Raw genomic sequence first — 21,691 nt, forward strand, 5'->3', positions numbered from 1 at the left:
TATCCTTACTAATTATTGGCCTGTTTAGATTTTTTAATTTCATGATTTAGTCACAGTAGGTTATATGTTTCTAGGAATTTATGCATTTTTTTCTAGGTTATCCAATTTGTTGATATATAATTGTTCATAACAGTCTTTTATAATCCTTTGTACTTCTGTGGTATGAGCTGTAATATATCCTTACATTTCTGATTTTATATCTTTGTGTTTCTATCTTTTTTTATAGTCTAGCCTAAGCATTTGTCAATTTTACTTAGCTTTTCAAAAAACCAACTGTTAGTCTTGCTGATATTTTTTAAAAATGATTTTTAGTCTCTATTTTATTGATATCTGCTCTAATCTTTATTGTTTTCCTTCTGTTAATTTTAAGCTTAGCTTATTCTTTTTTTAGTTCCTTGAGGGGTAACACTAGGCAGATTTTTAAATATTGTGTATATATGTGCATGTAATGCTATAAACTTTCCTTTTTGCTGTATCTCATAAGTTTTATGTAATGTTTCAATTTTCATCTGTCTGAAGGCATTTTTTAATTTTATTTTTAATTTCTTTGACCTAATAGATGTTCACAAGCATATTGTTTAATTTTTATGTATTTGTGAATCTGCCATGTTTCTTCCTATTATTGATTTCTAGTTTCATATAATTCTGGTCAAATTCCAATCCTAAATTTGTTCAGGCTGGTTTTGTGGCCTAACACACGATCTATCCTGGAGAATGTTCCATGTGTGCTTGAGAAGAATGTGTTGTTGCTGTTGCATGGAATATTCTGTAGGTAACGATTAGATTCATTTGGTCTAAAGTATAGTTTAAGTCTTAGGTTTCTTTACTGATCTTCTCTCTGATCTATTGTTGAAAGTAGAGTATTGAAATCCCCTACTATTATTGTGTTGCAATCCACGTCTCCTTTCAGATCTCTTAGTTCTGGCTTTATACGTTTAGGTGCTCTGACATTAGGTATAATATATATTTATAATTGTTATAACTTAATGAAAAAAATTATATGTATTTACAATTGTTCTACATTATGAACTGACACCTTTATCACTGGATAATGATCTTCTTTGTCTCTTCCCATTGTTTTGACTTAAAATCTATTTTGTCTGATAAAAGTAGAGTCATCCCTGTTTTCTTTTGTTTCCTTTCCCATGAAATAACTTCTGTGGCACACTTTTCAGTGTATAGGTATCCTTTAAAGTGACGTGAGTCTTTGCAGGCAACATATAGTTGTTGAGTCATATTTTTCTTATTTACTCAGCCAATATATACCTTCTTTTTGAATAATTTAATCCATTTACATTCGATTATTGATCAGTAAGAACTCACCAATGAAATTTTTTTTTTCTCATTCTGCTATAAATCCTTTGATCCTTCCTTCTCTATTTTTTTTTCCTTGATGGTTTTATGTTTTTTATAGTGGTATGCTTTGATTCCTTAAAAAATCGTTTGTGAATCTACTCTGCGTTTTTGCTTTGTGGTTATCCTGAGGCTTACATAAAACATCTTAGACTGTTTTCAGCTGATAGCAACTTAATTTTGATCACATAGACAATTTCTACAGTTTTACTTCCTCTTCCACCATATTTCATGTTTTTATGTCACAATTTACATCTTATTTCTATCTGTGAAAAAATTATTGTAGCTATAGTTCTTTTTTAATAGTTTTATCTTGTAACCTATATACTAAAGATAAAGTTGATTTGCATACTGATATTACTGTATTAGATATTTGAGGCTAATCTATGGAAATATAATTGAGTTTTACAAATTGACCCAGTATATCACAATCTTAACCTCACATATCATTTCTAGGATCCTATTGTACACTCCTTAAGATTTTCTACATAGATGTTGATGTCCTCTGTAAATAAAGATAGTTGTGATTCTGTGTCTGTGTCTGCTTATTCTTTTATTGCGCTGGCCATGATATACAGTATAATGTTGAATGAAAATCATTGGAGCGGGCATTCTTGAATTGTTCTTTATCTAAGAGGGATAGCATTCAGTCTCTTCCATTAAGCGTAATGTTACCTGCATGTTATTTTTAGATGTCTTTTTTCATATTGACAAAGTTCCCTTTTGTTCCCAATTTGATAAATATAAAAAATCAGGAATAAACATTGAATTTTGTTAAATCCATTTTATGGCTATTGGGGTTTTCATATGTGTTTTCCTTTAAAAACTCTTAAAATGAAGAATTATGTTTATAGATTTGCAAATGTTAAACTCGCCTTGAATTACTGGAATTAATCTTAATAATGTAGTATCCATTTTGTATATTACTAGGTTTTGTTTGCTAAATTTTTGTTAAAGATTTTTGTGTCTATGTCCATAATAGATACTGTTTGGTATTTTCCTTAACTTGTAATTTATTTTTTTTTGGTTTTAGTGTCAAGATGATGCTGGTCTCATCAATGAGATGGGAAGGGTTCCCCACTATTGTACTTTCTGGAATAATTTATATAAAATTGTCATTATTTTATTTATTTATTTTACAAGAGCACAAATCCACATTTTATTTATGGACTTTGCATTAGTTTAAATCCTTGAGGGGTACAGCATCACTCAGATTCTGTGTCTAATAGCCTTAGCAGGAAGATTGCTTCAGAATTTGGCATGAACCATGCCACTGTGTTCTGTGGGCTGAGTTACCTTTCACCAGATTACTCTGTTTTGTTTTGTTTGCCACTAGGAGTCACTATGTTGTTCTTTGCTTTGTATATATGCGCGCATCTTTTGCCCAGATAGAAGTCTGTTTCATCTCCAGCATATATGCCTCCAATTTTAAGAATACCTGTGTGCTGTCTTGGGTTCTGCAGACCCCACTTATAGCCAGCAAAAATGGTCTTGGACCACACAACCTTCCAGACAATAGTTCCTTTCAGAAGCCCTCTTCCCAGCAGGCCTCCACAGGAGCCAAGATGGTAGGAAGAATGTCATTATTTATTTTTATATGTCTTAAAAATTTTTCCAGTGAAGCCATCTGTGCTTGGAGTTTTTTTTTTATGGGAAACTTAAAAATTATACATTCAGTTTTTTAATAGATTCAAGGCTTTTCAGGTTACCTATTTATTTTGTGTTGAACTTTGGTAGTTTTGTGTCTTTCAAAGAATTTGTCAGTTTCATCAAGTTATTGGACTTATTTTCATAAAATTGTTCACAGATTCCCTTTATAATGTATGTAGGATTTGTAGTGATGTCCTTGTTCCTCCTACTGATATTGGTAATTTGTATCTTCATTTTAGGGTGAGGTGTTTTTTAATGTTTACTCATTTTCTTCACAAAATAATATGTAAGAGTTAAAGATTTTTATTTTTACTTTATTATATAGTCCTAACGAATAGAATATAATTATTTTTGTAACCATAAAAATGTTTTAAATGTACCTTTTGAAAGAAGAGGTTTTACGTACTATATATGTAAGCTTCTGATTAACACTAATTGATTTCCAATCTCTATTTAATTGTTATTTACATTTTACAAATGAAGAATTGGTGATCAGGATATGAGCCTTGAGCTGTTTTCTCCAAAGTTCATGGTTTCTCCAATAAAGAAGCAGCACTTTTTGATACTTGCAGAATACATAAACATAACTTTGATTACGTTCATTTTAGATAAAAGAACATAGATGTGTCCTGGAACATAAAAGAAATCAATGACTGGGTCAGAAATAGAGCCTATGCTTTATGACCATATTTATTTTTCATTTTTTAAGACAACAAAAGAATCCCTAAGCATTAAAAATGTCTGCACGGCTAATTTTTCTTTTTAGTGTTAGCATACTAGTTTTGTCTTAAAATATTTACAGTTCAAATGATTGGCATCATATTTAATGTGACAGCCCCTCTTTAAATTTAAGTCTCAAGTTGTATTTTTTAAAACTACTTTATTGAGGTATAATTGACATGAAAAAGCTTTACATACTGTATACAGTAATGTTTTGGATTTGAAGATAAGTATACATTTATCTCTTAATTAGTCTTGCTAGAGGTTTATCTAGTTTATTGATTTTTTTTTTAGAACAGCTTTTTGATTGATTTTGTGTTGTCTGTTTTGTTTCATTAATTTCTGCTCTTTATTTTCTTTCACCTTACTTTGGGTTTAATTTATCCGCTTTATATAGTTTCTTAATGCTGAATCTTAAATAATTTATTTGAGATGTTTCTTCTTTTCACAAGGACTTGATGCTATAAAATTTCTTACAAGTAATGTTTCAGCTGCATCTGACAAATTTTAATATGCTGTGTGTGCCTTTTCATGCAGTTCATCTCTTATTCCCCTTTATTTCTTCTTTGAGCAAGGGTTATTTAGATACATGTCATTTAATTTTAAATATATTAGAATTTTTTGTGTTCTTTTCTATTAATGATTTCATATTTAATGATGTTTTGATCAGATAATTTACTTGTTTTAAGTTCTTTTAGTTTACTGATAATTGTGTTATGGCCCAGAATGTGGTGATTTTTTTGCAAATGTTCTGTGTGTTCTTGAAATAAGGTCTTGACAATTATGTCTATTGCAAACAGTGTTCAATAAATGCTGATTGTGTTGTTCAATTCTGCTATATTTATAGTGATTTTATGCCTACTTTTTCTATCAATTATTGAGTCAAACTGTTTAATTCTCCACCTATACACTTTTAGTTTTATCTTTCTTTTTTCAGTTTTATCAGTTGTGCCTTACTATAAAATTCTGGTTTTAAGTTAATATACTTTTTAGATTGTTATGTCCTCTTGATACATGACATCTTCATTATCATAAAATGATCTCTAACACTGGTAATTCTATTTTATTTAAAATTCAGTTTATCTGATAACAGAGCCACTCCATCTTTCCTTTGTGTTTATATACTTTTCTTCCCATTCTTGTACTGTTTACATTTGCCTCTCTTTATATTTAAATGGGCCTACTGTAGATAGAACACAATGAGGTCTTCTTTAAAAAAAATCTGGGTTCTGGACCAATGGCTCGTGCCTATAATCCCAGCACTTTAGGAGTCTGAGAAGGATTACTTGAGGCTGTGAGTTTGAGGCTAGCCTGAGAAACATAGTAAGACGATAAACACTGGAAATCTTTATTTTTTGTTAAAATATTTAGAACCCATAAATTTGTCATGATCAATATGATTGCTTTTAAATCTACCATATTGCCATATACTTCCTATTTGTTTCATCTGTTCTTTTAGATAAACTGAATATTTTTATAAGTTTATCTCCTATTGGGGATTATTTATATATTTTGGTATTTTTAAAGTAGTTGTTGTAGGCTTTACAGTATTGATCTTGTACTTAACATATTACAGCACAATGTGTGTACTTCACACACAGTGTAAGAACATTACAAAGTACCTTTCTACTTAAACTCTTCTTGGCAATATCTATACATATACTATTTTTATCATATCTGTATACATATATATATAGATAGATAGATATATACACATATATATTTATAAAATCCCACAATGTTTATTTTATTATTACATTGAATAGTTATTTATATTCTCAGGGAATTAAAACAATGAAAAAAATGTGCTTTAAACTTACCTATGAATTTACCATTTCCTGAATCCTTCTTTCCTTTGTGTAGATCCAAATTTGCATCCTCTGTCATTTACTTATGCCTAAAGATCTTCCTTTAGTGTTTTTAATAGTGTTGGTCTTTCAGTGGTGGTTTGTCTCAGCTTGTTTATATCAGAAAAAAATTTATCTTTGATTTGGAAGATTTCCACTGGTTACAGAATGTATTAGTCTGTTTTTCATGCTGATGCTAAAGAGATACCCAAGATTGGGCAATTTACAGAAGAAAGAGGTTTAATGGCCTTACAGATCCACATGGCTGGGGGGGCCTCACAGTCATGGGGGAAGGTGAAAGGCACATCCCATATGGTGGCAGACAAGAGAAGAGAGCTTGTGCAGGGGAACTCCCCTTTTAGAAGCATCAGATCTCATGAGACTTATCACAAGAACAGCATGGGAAAGACCCATCCCCATGATTCAGCTACCTCCCACCAGGTCCCCCCTGCAACATATGGGAATTCAAGATGAGATTTGGGTGAGGACACAGCCAAACCATATTATTCCAACCCTGATCCCTCCCGAGTCTCATGTCTTCAATTTCAACACCAATCATGCCTTCCTAACAGTAGACCAAAGTCTTTACCCATTTCAGCATTAACTAAAAAGTCCACAGTCCAAAGTCTCATCCAAGACAAGGCAAGTCCCTTTGGCCTATGAGCTTATAAAATATGTAAGTTAGTTACTTCCTGGATACAACGGGGGTACAGGCATTGGGTAAATAAAACTGTTCCAAATGAAGAAATTGATGAAAACAAAAAGGCTACAAGCCTCATGCAAGTCCAAAATTTAGCAGGGCAGTCAAATCATAAAGCTCCAAAATGATCTCCTTTGACTCCAGGTCTCACATCCAGATCATGCCGATGTAAGAGGTGGGCTCCCATGACCTTGGGCAGTTCTGCCCCTGTGGCTTTGCAGGGTATAGCTCCCCTCCTGGCTGCTTTCACAGGCTTGTGCTGAGTATCTGTGGCTTTTCCAGGTGCACAGTGCAAGCTGTCAGTGGATCTACCATTCTGAGGTTTGGAGGATGGTGGCCATCTTCTCATAGCTCCACTAGGTGATGGAGCAGAGGTTCTTCATGAGGATCCCACCCATGCAGCAAACTTCAGCCTGGGCATCCAGGAGTTTTCATACATCTTCTGAAATCTAGATGGAGGTCCTCAAACCTTAATTCTTGACTTCTGTGCACCCGCAGGTTCAACACCTTGTAGAAGCTGCCACCCCTTTAAAGCAAAAGCATAAGCTGTACTTTGGTACCTTATAGTCATGGCTAGTATGGCTGGGACACAGGACACCAAGTTCCTAGGCTATGCACAGCAGGGGGACCCTGGGCTTGACCCACAAAACTATTTTTTCCTCCTAAACCTCTGGGCCTGTGATGGGAGGGGCTGCTGTGAAGACCTCTGACATGCCCTGGAGACATTTTCCCCATTGTCTTGGGGATTTACATTCAGCTTCCTGTTACCTATGCAAATTTCTGCAGCCGGCTTGAATTTCTCCTCAAACAATGGGATGTTTTTCTGTTGCATCATCAAGCTGCAAATTTTCCAAACTTGGTCCCGTTTCCCTTTTAAAACTGAACGCTTTTAACAGCACCCAAGTCACCTCTTGAATGTTTTGCTGCTTATAAACTTTTTGTGCCACATACATGAAATCATCTCTCTGAACTTCAAAGTTCCACAGATCTCTAGGCAGGGGCAAAATGCTGCCAGTCTCTTTGGTAAAACATAACAAAAGTCACCTTTGCTCCAGTTCCCAGCAAGTTCATCATTTCCATCTGAGACCTCCTCAGCCTGAACTTTATTGTTCATGTCACTGTCAGCATTTTAGGCAAAGCCATTCAACAAGTGTCTAGGAAGTTCCAAACATTCCCACATATTCCTATCTTCTTCTCAGCCCTCCAAACTGTTCCAGCCCCTGCCTGTTACCCAGTTTCAAAGTTGCTTCGGCGTTTTTGGGTATCTCTTCAGAACTGCCCCACTCTACTGGTACCAGTTTACTGTATTCATCAGTTTTAATGCTGTTGATGAAGACATACCTGAGACTGGGCAATTTACAAAAGAGAAAGGTTTGATACAGCTCTACATGGCTGGGGAGGGCTTACAATCATGGACAATCATGGCAGAAGGTGAAAGGCATGCCTTACATGGTGGCAGACAAGAGAAGAGAGCTTGTGCAAGGAAACTGCCCTTTTAAAAACCATCAAATCTCATGAGACTTACTCAGTATCATGAGAACAGCATGGGAAAGACAGCCCCCATAATTCAATTACCTCCCACCGAGTTCCTCCCACAACTAATGGGAATTCAAGATGAGATTTGGGTGGGGACACAGCAAAACCATATCATGGAATTTTAGGTTAACAGTTATTTTACAGGAAGTAATTGTATTCTCTTATGATTTGAGTTGCTTTTAATGTGAAATCTCCTTTCAGTCTTGTCTTTGTTTCTCTGGCTGCATCTCTTTATCATTGGTTTTCTAAAAAATTGGTTATGATACGAATTGCTGAGGTTTTGTTTACTTCTGCTTGGGGTTTATTGACTGTTTTGGATCTGTATGTTTATGGATTTCAAGTTTGGGAAAAATTGTCATTTTTTTCAAGTAGTTTTGCTTTCCCATCTCAACTTCCTTCAGGGGCTCTAATCGCACATATGTTAGAATGTGTGATATTGTCTGTAGGGCTCTAACTCAATCCGTCTAGTCTTTATTTCACTGTGGATAGTTTCTATTGCTATATCTTCTGGTTTGCCAATCTTTTCTTCTACAATATCTTCTTTTTATGATTTTAATTTTTCATTTCATACATTGCATTATCTATAAAAATTAGTTTGATGGCTTCAATATGTTTCATTTCTGTTTAACACGTTTCTCTGTTACATTCTGTCATGTCATTTCTAAGTCTATTTATTTATTTATTTTTTTCTGGTTGGAGGTCACATTATTCCACTTCTTTGCATAGTTAGTATTTGTATGAGTGTGTGACAGTCTCTATCACCCAGACTGAAGTGCAGTGGTGTGATCTGTGATCACTGCAACCTCCACCTCCTGCATTCAAGTAATTCTCCTGCTTCAGCCTCCCAAGTTCCTGAGATGACAGGTGTGCACCACCATGCCCAGCTATTTTTTTGTATTTTTAGTAGAGACGGTGTTTCACATGTTTGCCAGGCTGGTCTTGAATTTCTGACCTCAGGTGATCCACCTGCCTTGGCTTCCCAAAGTGCTGAGATTACAGGCTTGAGCTACTGTGCCTAGCCAGTAACTTTTGATTGGATGAAAAAATCTGAATTTCACATTGTTGGATGCTGAGGTTTTTTTAATTTCTTTAAATATTACTGTGATTTGTTTTAGAATTCACTTAAAATGTAATGAGTTTGATATTTTTGAAACTTGGTTTTAGTTTTATCAAAGCAGGTCCAGGAAATAGGCTCGTGTGTATTTGGCTCCACTATCAAGGATTCACCTGATACATTTTTACCACCCAGGGCTCGCTCCTCTCTTCCTTAGCTGCTGTGTGTTAGAAGATGTTTCCACTCAGAGTGACAGGAATCATAACTAGCTTACTGGTTCTTTACGAGTGCCATGTCTGCCTCATCTTTTCCAGTGGAATTTCTGTGGTATGCTGGCTGGGAAAAAGGCATCATGTAATCTTGGATAAACAGCAGACAAACTGAAATCGAGGAGGACTTTATAAAAACAATTGGACTGTATTCTTTAAAATGTCAAGGTTATGAAATCCAGCAAAAAACTGAGAAATTTTTCAGATTAAAAAAAAACTGAAGATTCAGGACAACTAAATGCAATGGATAATCCTGAATTGGATTTTGAACTGGGGTATAAAAAAAGCATTTAAAGGACATTATTGGAACAATTGTAGAATTTTGAATATTCTACAAAAATTGTGGATTAGGCAATAGTAATGTAACAATGATAAATTTCCTGATTTTGATGATTGAACTGTGGTTGTTATTGTCCTTAGAAAATACATGCTGGAGTATTTAGGTAAAGGGGCATGATGTATGAAACTTACTCCAAAGGGTTTGGTAAATCACACACACAAACAATAAAGCAAACCGAGCAAAATGTAAGTAAGTGTTGAACTTGGGAAAAGGACATATAGAATTTTAAAAATCATTCTTGTGATTTTTCTGAAAGGTTTAAAATTATATGTAGAAAATATTACCAAAAAGGAGCTGGCTCAAATACACAAGATTGAGTTTTTTGTATTGCCAAGTATACCTTGCTCAGCTTCCTGGAAGAGTTAATCGTTTCAGTCTAAACAGAGAAAGTAGAATGATTTAAAATTATCTCCTGATACCTCTTTCTTTCTAAATCAAATTGACCCACAGTTCAGCAGCCCTCTGTTGCCAGAACTGACATGATGATAGCTTATCTTAGTCAGTGAAAAGAAAGTTTGCTACATGCCTTCATGCCACTCCCATTATCTAGGGAATGGAACTGACACTGAAAGAGAAGAAGCATAAGAAATAGCAACCCTTTCTTCCTAGAGTCATTCATCATAAGCTTTAGTAGCAAAATGTTCCCAAACTCTTAGTGCAGCCTCATGAAACTAGAGCTGACTTCTTGCTAAATTCCATTATTAGTCACAGTTCTGTGGTCACAATGCTTCTTGGTTTATTTTTCTGTTTGTTTTTGTTTAATAAGATATTTCTCATGACTGAAACAACTTACTGTGGGTGGAGGCAGTAAAGCTTGGGGCCAGGGGAGAAGAGGGAAGCAATTGTCTATTATCTCCATCCCAGGTGATTACAGACAGCACTCGAGGGGCAGAAAATCTCTCAGAAAGTGATGAGAGTTGTCAAATTTGGTCAAGCAGGAACAACATGGGCAACATTACAAGTGAATAAAGACTTTTAAGCAAGAATGGAAGCGGGTGAAATGTGTCGCAACCCACCCAGAGCTGCCTTCAGTTTAACTCACCTAGTCAGATTGTGGATGTCCCCATAACCCCTTTTGTATTTGCTTGTTAACAGGGAGAATGCATCTGATCTCAGTGTCTTGTCCAGGTGATTAATGGGATGCTGCTGCAGGGATGCATGCTGCTTCCTGCCGTGTAGCCTTGGTATCAAGTAGCACCAGCTCAGTTACCAGGGTGCATTATCTTACAATCAGTAAATGAAATTGGGGAGAACCCAAGTGAGTATCCTGGGCTAATGGTAATGCTTAACAGGGTAGGAAGCTGAGCTATAAGAGTGACACTGGAGGGTCATACGTTTGGATTCTTCAATCAGTTTAAGTATGGCCTGGGTCAGAATCATGCACTGTTACTTTGCAGAGATTGTTCCATTATTCTCCCTGACATATCAACTTTTATCCCAGGGATATACTTAACAGTTCCAGATAAATTGAAGGATAGAGTAAATATTCACAGGTTTGGCCCAAATGAAATGACTATTTCATGTTCTGCCCTCATGCTCCAGTTTTCTTTTTGGGGACTCCTTTCTCTCTTTTCTTCCCACTAAAGTCAATCTTGTATGAGCCTTGAGATTTAGGACTGCACTCTTGAAGGGCGAGAGTTTAAAGGGAAGTACCTAGATGACTTAAATAGTCGCTTGTCAATATACAAACCTTTGATATGTGTTATTACTTCTATTTTAGAGAGTCTGAGGAAGGTTCCGAAAAGATGAACAATTTTCCCAAAAGCTATATTTCCCAACAGATAATATATGGGAGAAGTAGGGTTCAAGGCCAATTCTGCAAGGCTCAAAAGTTGCCTTCAGCACCAGGCTGTGGAGATACAAATCTCTCATTCCAACTCTTTTCTTCTCAAAAAAAAAAACCTGCCACCTAAATCCTACCTCTCCTCGCAAAATGTATATCTTGAATACTTAATATGCTAGGCACCGGTCCAGGTGCCGGGAATACAGTACCAGTGAGACTAATATGATTGCTGCTTTCATGAAACTCACTAGGCAGTGGGAGACATGAAAATATATAAGCACAAAACTATAATTACAGAGTTAGTAAGTTTTATAAAAGAAAAAAAAATGTGATGGGAGACACGTGTATGGAGGTGATCTTTATTTGGTTGGGGACAGGCTTTCTGACTTAGTCACATTCAGGCCTGAGACCCTAAGGATGAGAAGCAGAAAGCCATGCAAAGCACTTTGCCTTCTGGGAAAAAGGATCAGCAAAGGTAAAAACACTGAAGCAAGGAATAAATGGTCTGTTCATGAAGCTGTAAGGAGAGGACATTGGGAAAGCGTGGAGGGCAAGGAATGAGATGCAATTGGAGTTTGAAGCTGGAGAGCAAGGTCATTAGATCATGTAGGTCTCACAGGATTGGATAGCATGCTAAGTGCATGAAACAGGTGCCAGTGATCATGTCACTCTCCTGCTTAAAAAGCTGCAGTGGGTTCCAAGCTTCAACTCTTTGTTGCTTGTGTACCTTCTATGTTGCCTTGAGTTGGTTTTTGACTTCTCATTACGGGTCCTCTTGCTGATTTTAGGATAAATGACAGTACTGTCAGTTAAGCAGGGAGATCCTAGATAACTATCACTGCTACTTCAGAAACAATATCTTTTACCATTAACAGTTGTCTCCTCCAACTTCGCCAGGAACTTTTGATTTGGTTTTAGTTGTCATAGAGTCTGTCATGGTGACACAAGAGAGAGAGGATGAGGTAGGGAGCATTTCAGCAGGTTTCTGCCTCCATTCCCACCCTTTTCTTTGTGCTTCAGCAAATCTAATCTATTAATTAAGTTAAAGTTTTTTCTAAGGATCATGCAGTTTCAGACCTCGATGCATTTTGCACATCTTTTGCAAATCCTTTGTATGTGTTCTTGGTTCTTCCTAGGGTACCATTTTCTACTCCTTGCCTGTTTGGCATCCTTTAAACCAACTTTTCAGTGAAGGCTCGCTCTATCTGAGAATTACTCTAGCTAATTATGTGCCTTTTATGTACTTCTATTAGTTCCCTTAACAGATTTTAATTGTTTACACACATGGTTCACATCCTTTATTAATGTATGAGCTCAGTGGGGCTATTGACTGTGTTCATTTGTCTCTGCATCCCTGGCACTTAGCTTAGTGCCTAGCTCAAAGTAGATTTTCAGGAAATGCCAAGTGAAATGAATGCCTAGTAGAAGTTCATGCTCTGTAATTAACTCAGAATTGACATGCGTGGTCTTAGGGAAGTCATTTGCCCTCTCAGAAACCTTAGTAAATTATATAATTTTTACTACTATGTTTTCATGACTTACTTTATAATACTAACAGTTATTGAATACTTAACTTGATTGATTACTTACTCTGTACAGGTTCTGTGCTAGGGGCTTTTAGCTGGATTTTCTCAGTTTACCCTCATGCTAACCCCATGAAGTAGCTTTAGATGTTACCTTCAGTTGACAGGCAAGAAAACTGAGACCCAGGATGAAAAATGAGTTGTGCAAAGTCACACAAGCTGCTAGAATATAACAGATTCAAACTAACTGTTCACTCCAAGGCCTATGCTGTCAAGTGTTGTTCTGCCTACTTGTTTTCAACTCTCTAAATTAGTGAATAAAGTTGATCTTAATGAAGTTGCCTTTGCCCCTTTTCTTTCTGATTTGGGCAATTCTCAAGTCAATATCGATGGTGATTTTTAAAAGATTAATCTATTTTAAAATTGACACATAAAATTGTATGTATTTAGTTTGTACAACAGGATGCTTCGAAGGATGTATACGTTGTGAAATGGTTAAATACAGTTAATCATGATGTTACATAGTGTATTTTGTGGTAACAATACTTAGACATTTTTCAAGAATACATCATCATTAGCTATAGTCATCATGCTGTACAAGAGATCATTTGGACATAATCCCTCTTAACGGTAGACATGTATCTTTGAACCAACAATGCCCCAAGCCTCTGTATCCCCTAACCACCTCAGCCTCTGATAACTACCATTTGACTCTCTATTTCTATGTAATCAACTTTCTTAAGATTCCACATATGGGTGACATCATGCAGTGTTTGTCTTTGTATAACTGGCTTATTTCACTTACCATAATGTTCTCCAGATTCATCCATGTTGTCACAAGTGGCAGGAGTTTATTCTTTTTATGGATCAATATTCTATCATGTATATATACCATATTTTTTATATTAATCTATTGATAGACACTTAAGTTACTTCTGTATCTTGGCTGTTGTGAATAGTACTGCGATCACCATAGGATTGCAGGTCTCTTCCACAAATTGACTTCATTTCCTTTGGATATGTATCTGGTAGTGGGTTTGGTGAGTCCTATTTTAGTTACAATTTTAATTTTCGAGAAGCCTCCATGCTGTTTTCCATAGTAGCTCTATGTTATCATTTACATTCCTGTCAAGTGTACAAGGGTTCCCTTTCCTTCACATTCACACCAAGATTTATTTGTCTTCTTATTAATTGCCATTCTATGAGGTGAAATCATGTGGTTTTGATTTGCATTCTTCTGATTCATGATGAACATTTAAAAAATTATACCTGTTAGCCATTTGTATATCTTCTTTTAAGAACTGTCTATTCAGGTCCTTTGGCTATTTTTAGTTGGGTTATTTGTTTTCTTGCTATTGAGTTGGATTCATTATGTATTTTTATATTAACCCCTAGTCAGATATATGGTGTACAAATATTTTCACTCTGTTGATTGTTTCCTGTGTTGCACCGAAGTGTTTTAATTTGATGCAATCCCATTTGTCTGTTTTTGCTTTTGTTGACTATGCTTTTAGGGACATATCCAGAAAATCATTGCCCAGACCAATGTCACGAAGAAGCTTTTGCCCCATGTTTTCATCCAGTAGATTCGTAATTTGGTGTTACATTTTAGATTTTAATCCATTCTGAGTTGATTTTTGTGTAGGGCCAAAGAATTTAATTTCATTCCTTTTGCATGTTACAATATGGTATTTTGTTTGTTTGTGTCTGTTTGCTAAATGTGATGGTTGGGAAAGTGGGGTCTCTCCCAGGCTGAGGTGAGACTCAACGTTATGAATCTTTAAGGGTATATTCCATTACCAGGAGTTCTCCATCTGCTAAGATAATCAGGAAAGACTGGCACAGCACAGAAAATGAACACTGGTTGTGGAAGAACAGTGGGGATCCAGTGTAGGAGGTAGCTGGATTGAAAAGAAGGGGTAGTGACCTCATAGTAAAATGTAACCAATTTTAAATGCAAAGTCTCTGAAACAAAAATAATTCAACATTGTAACATGACTATTTAATTAGCAGAGGTTTAACATGACTCTGCAACTTAACCCTGGGGAACAAACAAAGCTCAGATTACAAATCTCACAGAAATGACTATGGCAGCCTAAAAGACAAGTCACCCAGGTAAGTAGGATCTTACAACCAGAATACTGCCAAGCACCTGGCCTGCATTATAGCTGTGTGTCTGTCTTGGTCTCTGCCTGCATCAGCTACCTTAGGGAGGATAGACATTGTGGAGTAGAGAGGAGAAAATCAGGTGTCGCACAGATGCATTTCAGTAACACAAAGGTGGCATTGAGTTCCATCGTTCAGACTAGGGCTGAAGGGCAGCTGAACTTTATACTGTGGAGAGGCAGACGATGGAGATCTGAAAAAACGTCTGTGAACAAATGTACACATTAGTGTCTCCTAACTCCTGGCTTACCACAAAATGACCAGCACTGCCCTAAAGGTCAGACCCCAAACCAGAGGCCTCGTTAGGAAGGTTGTCTGAATCTTGGACCATCTTCCTGTTTACACTCTCCATTTTCCTTCCCAGGCACCCCAGGGCCATCCCGAGTGCTTTTCCCTATTTGATTCTTGAAGGGATGCTGCTGCTGATCATCAGAAGAGCCATCAGTTCCATTTATCAAATATTCTTATTGCTACAGTTTGGATATTTGTCCCCTAAACCTCATGTTGAAATTTGATCCTCAATGTTTGAGGCAGGTTTCTAATGGGAGGTGTTTGGATCATGGGGGTGAAGTGCTCATAAATGGCTTGGTGTCATCCTATGGTAAATACTCATTATCCTATGGTAATGAGTATTTTCTCACTCTTATTCCCAAGAAAGCTGGTTGTTAAAGAGAGCCTGGCACTTTCCTCTCTCACCATGTGATCTCTACATGTCGGCTCCATTTCAACCTTCCACCATGAGTGGACATGGTCTGAGGCCCTCACCAGAGGCAGATGCTGGTCCCATGCTTCTTATAAGGCCCACAGAACTGTGAACAAAATAAACCTTATAAATGGCCCAGCCTCAAGTTTCCCTTTATAGCAATACAAATGGGCTAAGACACTCTCACACACGCCCTATCCTCGAAATCCTGAGGAATAAGTATTGTTACTATCCCCACTTTATAGCTTAAGAAATGGAAGCTCAGGAAAACGAAATGATTTGCCAAAAGCCTCAGGCTAAGAATTGTCATAAAACCATCATTGTTAGGAAAGAATCAAATCATTTAAGTGCAGTATTTGTCTTTGCTGTCCTACAGAGGGAATGTGTGTTCTTCCTTGGTCCACAAGGGGGCGTAGTTTCAAAGGCAGGAACTTCCCAGTGCCATTCCCCCACCCCCTCTCCCGACCCCCCACCGACCCCCCACCTTTCAGTCCAGCTACTAGAGGTCTTTGTTTAAACGTTGGCATCACACACTGGGGTGGGGGTGGGGGAGGAAGTAGGGGAGGGACAGCAGGGGGTGGGGAGTTGGGGAGGGATAATATGGGGAGAAATGCCAGATATGGGTGATGGGGAGGAAGGCAGCAAACCATATTGACATGTATGTACCTAAGCAACAGTCTTGCATGTTCTTCACATGTACCCCAAAAGCTAAAACACAATAAAATATATATTTTAAAAAAGAAATTTATTTTTATACCAAAAAAAAAAAAAAAAAAAACACCCACAAAAGACTTCGGCAGGCATGATGAATCACTCCAGCGGAAGTTTGAAGGAACTCCTCTCATAGGACCAGAAAACCTGAAGGGGGCGCGAATTCCTCCCGGGTTAAAAGTCCCTGTCCCCAACATCCAGACGCCATGTCTGGATCCCATTCCACAATACTGTGGAAGCTACTCTTTCTGTTTTCTATTTCTTTCACCTTTTTCTTTCCCTTTGCCTAAATAAATCACTTTCTGCAAAACTCTTTGGGGTCCGATATTTATTTAATTGCTTACCGGGTGAGTGAGAAACCGAGAGCTTGGAAGAACATCCTCTCAGGGGAGCTGAGCCTCCCCTACACCCTGGAATTTGGAGCCAGTCCCTCCCTCCTTTCTTCCTTTGCTTCAGCTCTGTCTCTTGGCGCTTCTCCTCCACCTCCTTACCTCCCCTCCTGCCTTCCCCTCCCTCTCTGCGTGTCTTTCTCTTGCTGTGTCTCTCTTGTACTCATTCTCTCTCAGATGCTCTGCCTCTTTCTGTCTCTCTCCTTTCCCTCGCTCTCATTCCTTCCCCGTCTTTATTTCTTTGCCAATGTTGATGTTAGTAATTACCCAAGAAGTCTATGTCATACTCCTATGAATTGAGCCAGGTCCACTCTCTCAGAATATTAGCTATATATCTGAGTTTCAACACATTTTGCATGAAATGTGACATGTGGGAGCTCCAAGTTTGTAACTGTTGTCAGTTTATTCTAAGAGAACGTTTTTTGTTAGGGTGACCGTGAAATTTATTGTCCAAATTGGAATATACTCAAGATTAAAATGAACAAGAAAAATAATAAATATATCATTTTGAAATATTTACTTATTAAGTAGGTATAGTTATATTAAAACAATTTTAATATATAAAATTCCTTCTAAAAATAACATATGAATGAAAAATTTTAAAATACGGATTATAGAAACACTAACAGTAACATACACTAAGTAATTATTATTCAGGTACTTAAGGCCACGTGTGTTCCTTACATCAAGTCACTGATATTTTCCCTAAAGAATGCGTGTTTTAATATCACCATATTTTCTTTTTTAAAAAACTTTTAGGTTCCTATAATGCACATATACCCCTGAACCTAAAATAAACATTTTTTTTAAAAAATTGTAACCTCATGTCACAGGGGTTTATTGTACAGATTATTTTGCCACTCAGATATTAAGTCGGTACCCGGTAGTTCTTTTTTTCGGATCCTTTGCCTCCTCCTCAGCCTCCCTCAAGTAGGCCCCAATGTCTATTGTTCCTGTCTATCTTTGTGTTCTCATCATTAAGCTCCCACTTATATGTAAGAACAGATTATTATTTAAAAACTTAGTTGTCTTCAAAATAACATTTTATAGCCAACTGAAATTTTTGGTACTTTCATTGATTCTTTTTTGTAGACCATAATATTTTTAATAGAAAATACAGGCGGTGGCTCACGTCTGTAATCCCAGCACTTGGGGAGGCCGAGTTGGGTGGATCATGAGGTCAAGTGATCGAGACAATCCTGGTCAACATGGTGAAACCCTGTATCTAGTAAAAATGCAAAAAATTAGCTGGGCCTGGTGGCACGTGCCTGTAATCCCAGCTACTCAGGAGGCTGAGGCAGGAGAATTGCCTGAACCCAGGAGGCGGAGGTTGCGGTGAGCCGAGATTACGCCTTTGCACTCCAGCCTAGGTAACGAGTGAAACTCCTCTCAAAGAAAAAAGAGATAAACTGAACTAACTAGAATATTCCCAGTTAGTTTAGGGCCAGGTGTGGTGGCTCACGCCTGTAATCCAAGCACTTTGGAGGCCAAGGTGGGTGGATCACCTGAGGTCAGGAGTTCAAGACCAGCCTGACCAACATGGTGAAACCCCATCTTTACAGGTTCCTAGATCACCCAGAGCAAAGTTAAAAAAGAGAAAAAAAAAGAAAATATTTTTTCCTACAGGAAAGCTCAGAGCAATTTTGCTAAATAAAAATATTTTCAGTTTTAATTTTTTTATACTGAAATGCGTATATATTTAAGTCCAAATATTTTCACAAATACTGTCATATTGCTTTCATTTAGTGTATTTTTCCTTAATATTTTTATTGAAAATCAAATAAATTAACTATAGTTCTTTTAATTTTACCATAAATACATGTTGCAGAATTCAAGCTTTCTTAATTTCATTCTATTCTGATGTAGAATACAACTTAGGCAATTAAAATGAGGGCTCCATCAAAGATTTGCCACAAGTCAAAATACCTTAAAATTCAATTATAAGATTTCAAAATTAAATCTCATATATCACTAGCATTCTGATTGTTTAATTTGTTCATTCACCTCTAGATTACACAGAGATAAATTTATATATCTTCCACTTTTTTAGCTTTGTTTTTAATAAATGCATTTTAATAAAAGCAAAAATACAGAGCAAAAATAAGTTTTTGTGCTCTAGTCATTGAATTCTTTGAGTAAAGCTTTCCTAATGATTTTGAACAAAAGGCAGACGAATTGCATTTAAAAAGTTTATCATTGTAGGACACTTAGCTTGAGTTTTATGGTAGTTTTTGAAAATCTCAAACTCTTCCAAGATTTTTGTTTTTGAAGGAAAAAGAAATTTAGTGAGATGGCAGATTGGTATAGAAAAGTAAGCAGCAAAAATAAAAATCTTCATGCTATAACATTTTATTCAACATCAGCTTCTTTGCAAAATTTTTCTTCTTTTACTCTGCACATAAATAGTTGTAGATTTTGCTATTATGACTTTTATATTTTAAACTTTTAATTTATGGACTTGCAGGAAGTTGCAAAATAGTCATGTATACCATTCATCCAACTTCCCCAAATGGCAACATCTTAGACAGCTGTCCTGTAATGTCAGTATTAGGAAATTGACATTGATATACTACTATTAACTGACTACAGACCTTACTGAGTTTTTCCCAATTAAAAATGTTCATAAATATATGTGAGTGCAGTTATATAAACTTTTATCCCATGTTTAGGTGCATGTGCAATAGTCCCCCCTTACCCATCAGGTATATGTTCCAAGAACCCCAGGTTGCTAAAACTGTGGATAGTATGGAATCTAATGTATGCAATATTTTATCCTATAACATAATGGGTGGGTAGTATTTACAGCATGGATATACTAGACAAAAAGATGATTCACATCCCATGTGAAGCATGCCAATGTAAGATTTCATCATATTACTCAGAACAGCATGCAGTATAAACCTTATGAATTATTTCTGTAATTTTTCACTTAATATTTTCAGACAACAGTTGACCACAGGTAACTGAAATCACAGAAAGTGAAACCACAAGTATGAGGGGACTACTATGACTACCACTGTCCCCTGGCATCCATTAATCTGTTCATCTCTATAGTTTCATAATTTCAAGAATGTTATGTATACAAAATCAGCCTGTATCCTTTAGAGATTAACTTTTTTTTTTTCCCACCAAGCACAGTGCCCTTGAGGTGCATCTAGGTTGTTGTACGCATCAGTAGCTCATCGCTTTTTATTGCTGAGTACTGTTACACTGCGTGGATATGCCAGAGTTTGTACTGTCATTTGCCCATTAAGTTCTATGTGAGTTGTTCCAGTATGTTGCTATGATAAACACCGTTTATAAAAACATTTGTGTTGAGGTTTTTGTTGATGGCTGGGTCATAGGGTATGTACATGTTTACCTCTGTAAAAAACTATCAGACTATTTCTTTTTTCTTTTTTTTTTTTTTTTTTTTTTGAGATGGAGTTTCACTCTTGTTGCCCAGGCTGGAGTGCACTGGGACAATCTTGGCTCACTGCAACCTCTGCCTCCTGGGTTCAAGTTATTCTACTGCCTCAGCTTTCTGTGTAGCTGGGATTACAGGCCTGTACCACCATGCACAGCTAATTTTGTGTTTTTAGTAGGGATGGGGCTTATCCATGTTCATCGGGCTGGTCTTCAATTCCTAACCTCAGGTGATCCAGCCACCTGGACCTCCCAAAGTTCTAGGATTACAGGCGTGAGCTGCGGCTCCCAGCAAACTATTTCTAAGAGCAGCTGTTCCTTTTTTAGATTCCCATCAATGGTGTAAGAGACACTCAGTTTCTCTACATCCTTACCTTTGATATTACCACTTAAGAAATATTTTAAAACTTTGAATGGATATATAGTGGTATCTCATTATGGTTTCAATTTGCATTTCCTCAATGCCTGACATTGAACATCTTTTCATATGATCATTTACCATCTAAATCTTCCCTTTGATGAAGTATCTGTTCATATATTTTGCAAATTTTTAATAAAATTTTCTGTATTTTTTTAAAAGTTCTTGAGTTTAGAGAGTTCTCTATCCAAGGTATATGGCTTTTATTGGAAATGGGATCTGAAAATATTTTGTATCTGTATATAACTTGCAGTTTCATTCTCTTAACATGGCTTTATTTTTAGTAAAAATAAATAAAAATTATGTATATCCAAATTAAAAGAACTATAGATGATTTTTTTTAAAATATATACTTTAAGTTCTGGGATACATGTGCAGAACATGCAGGTTTGTTACGTAGGTGTACACGTGCCATGGAGGTTTGCTGCACCCATCAACCTGTCATCTGCATTAGGTATTTCTCCTAATACTATTCCTCCTTTAATTCCTTACCCCCCAACAGGCTCCAGTGTGTGATGTTCCTCTCCCTGTGTCTCTGTGTTTTCATTGTTCAATTCCCACTTATGAGTAAGAATATGCAGTGTTTGGCTTTCTGTTCTTGTGTTAGTTTGCTGAGATGATGGTTTCCAGCTTCATCCATGTCTGTGCAAAGGACATGAACTCATCCATTTTTATGGCTGCATAGTAGTCCATGGGGTATATGTGCCGCATTTTCTTTATCCAGCCTATCATTGATGGGCATTTGGGTTGGTTCTAAGTCTTTGCTATTGTGAACAGTACTTCATTAAACATACATGTGCATGTGTCTTTATAATAGAATGATTTATAATATTTTGGGTATATACCCAGTAATGGGATTGCTGGGTCAAATGATGTTTCTGGTTCTAGATCCTTGAGGAATCACAATAGTGTCTTCCATAATGCTTGCACTAATTTACACTCCTACCAACAGTGTAAAAGCATTCCTATTTCTCCACATCCTCTCCAGCATCTGTTGTTTCCTGACTTGCTTTTCATAGTGCAAAAGACTTTAGTTTGAAGTCCCATTAACATCTTTTTCTTTTATGGATTGTCTTTTTGGTGTCATATGTAAGAACTTTTCACCTAACCCCAGGTCCTGGATG

General features: G+C 36.5%; 1 long non-coding RNA gene and 1 pseudogene across 1 annotated transcript in view; one reads left to right on the plus strand and one right to left on the minus strand.

The window, feature by feature from the left end:
- Nucleotides 1-21,691, plus strand: part of LOC141582831 (uncharacterized) — a 541,347-nt gene that overhangs the window by 342,996 nt on the left and 176,660 nt on the right. The window lies entirely within an intron of this gene.
- LOC120360679 (large ribosomal subunit protein eL33 pseudogene) lies at nt 2,536-5,610 on the minus strand (annotated as a pseudogene).

This window comes from Saimiri boliviensis, chromosome 2 (genome assembly GCF_048565385.1).
Source record: "Saimiri boliviensis isolate mSaiBol1 chromosome 2, mSaiBol1.pri, whole genome shotgun sequence".
Taxonomy (NCBI): domain Eukaryota; kingdom Metazoa; phylum Chordata; class Mammalia; order Primates; family Cebidae; genus Saimiri; species Saimiri boliviensis.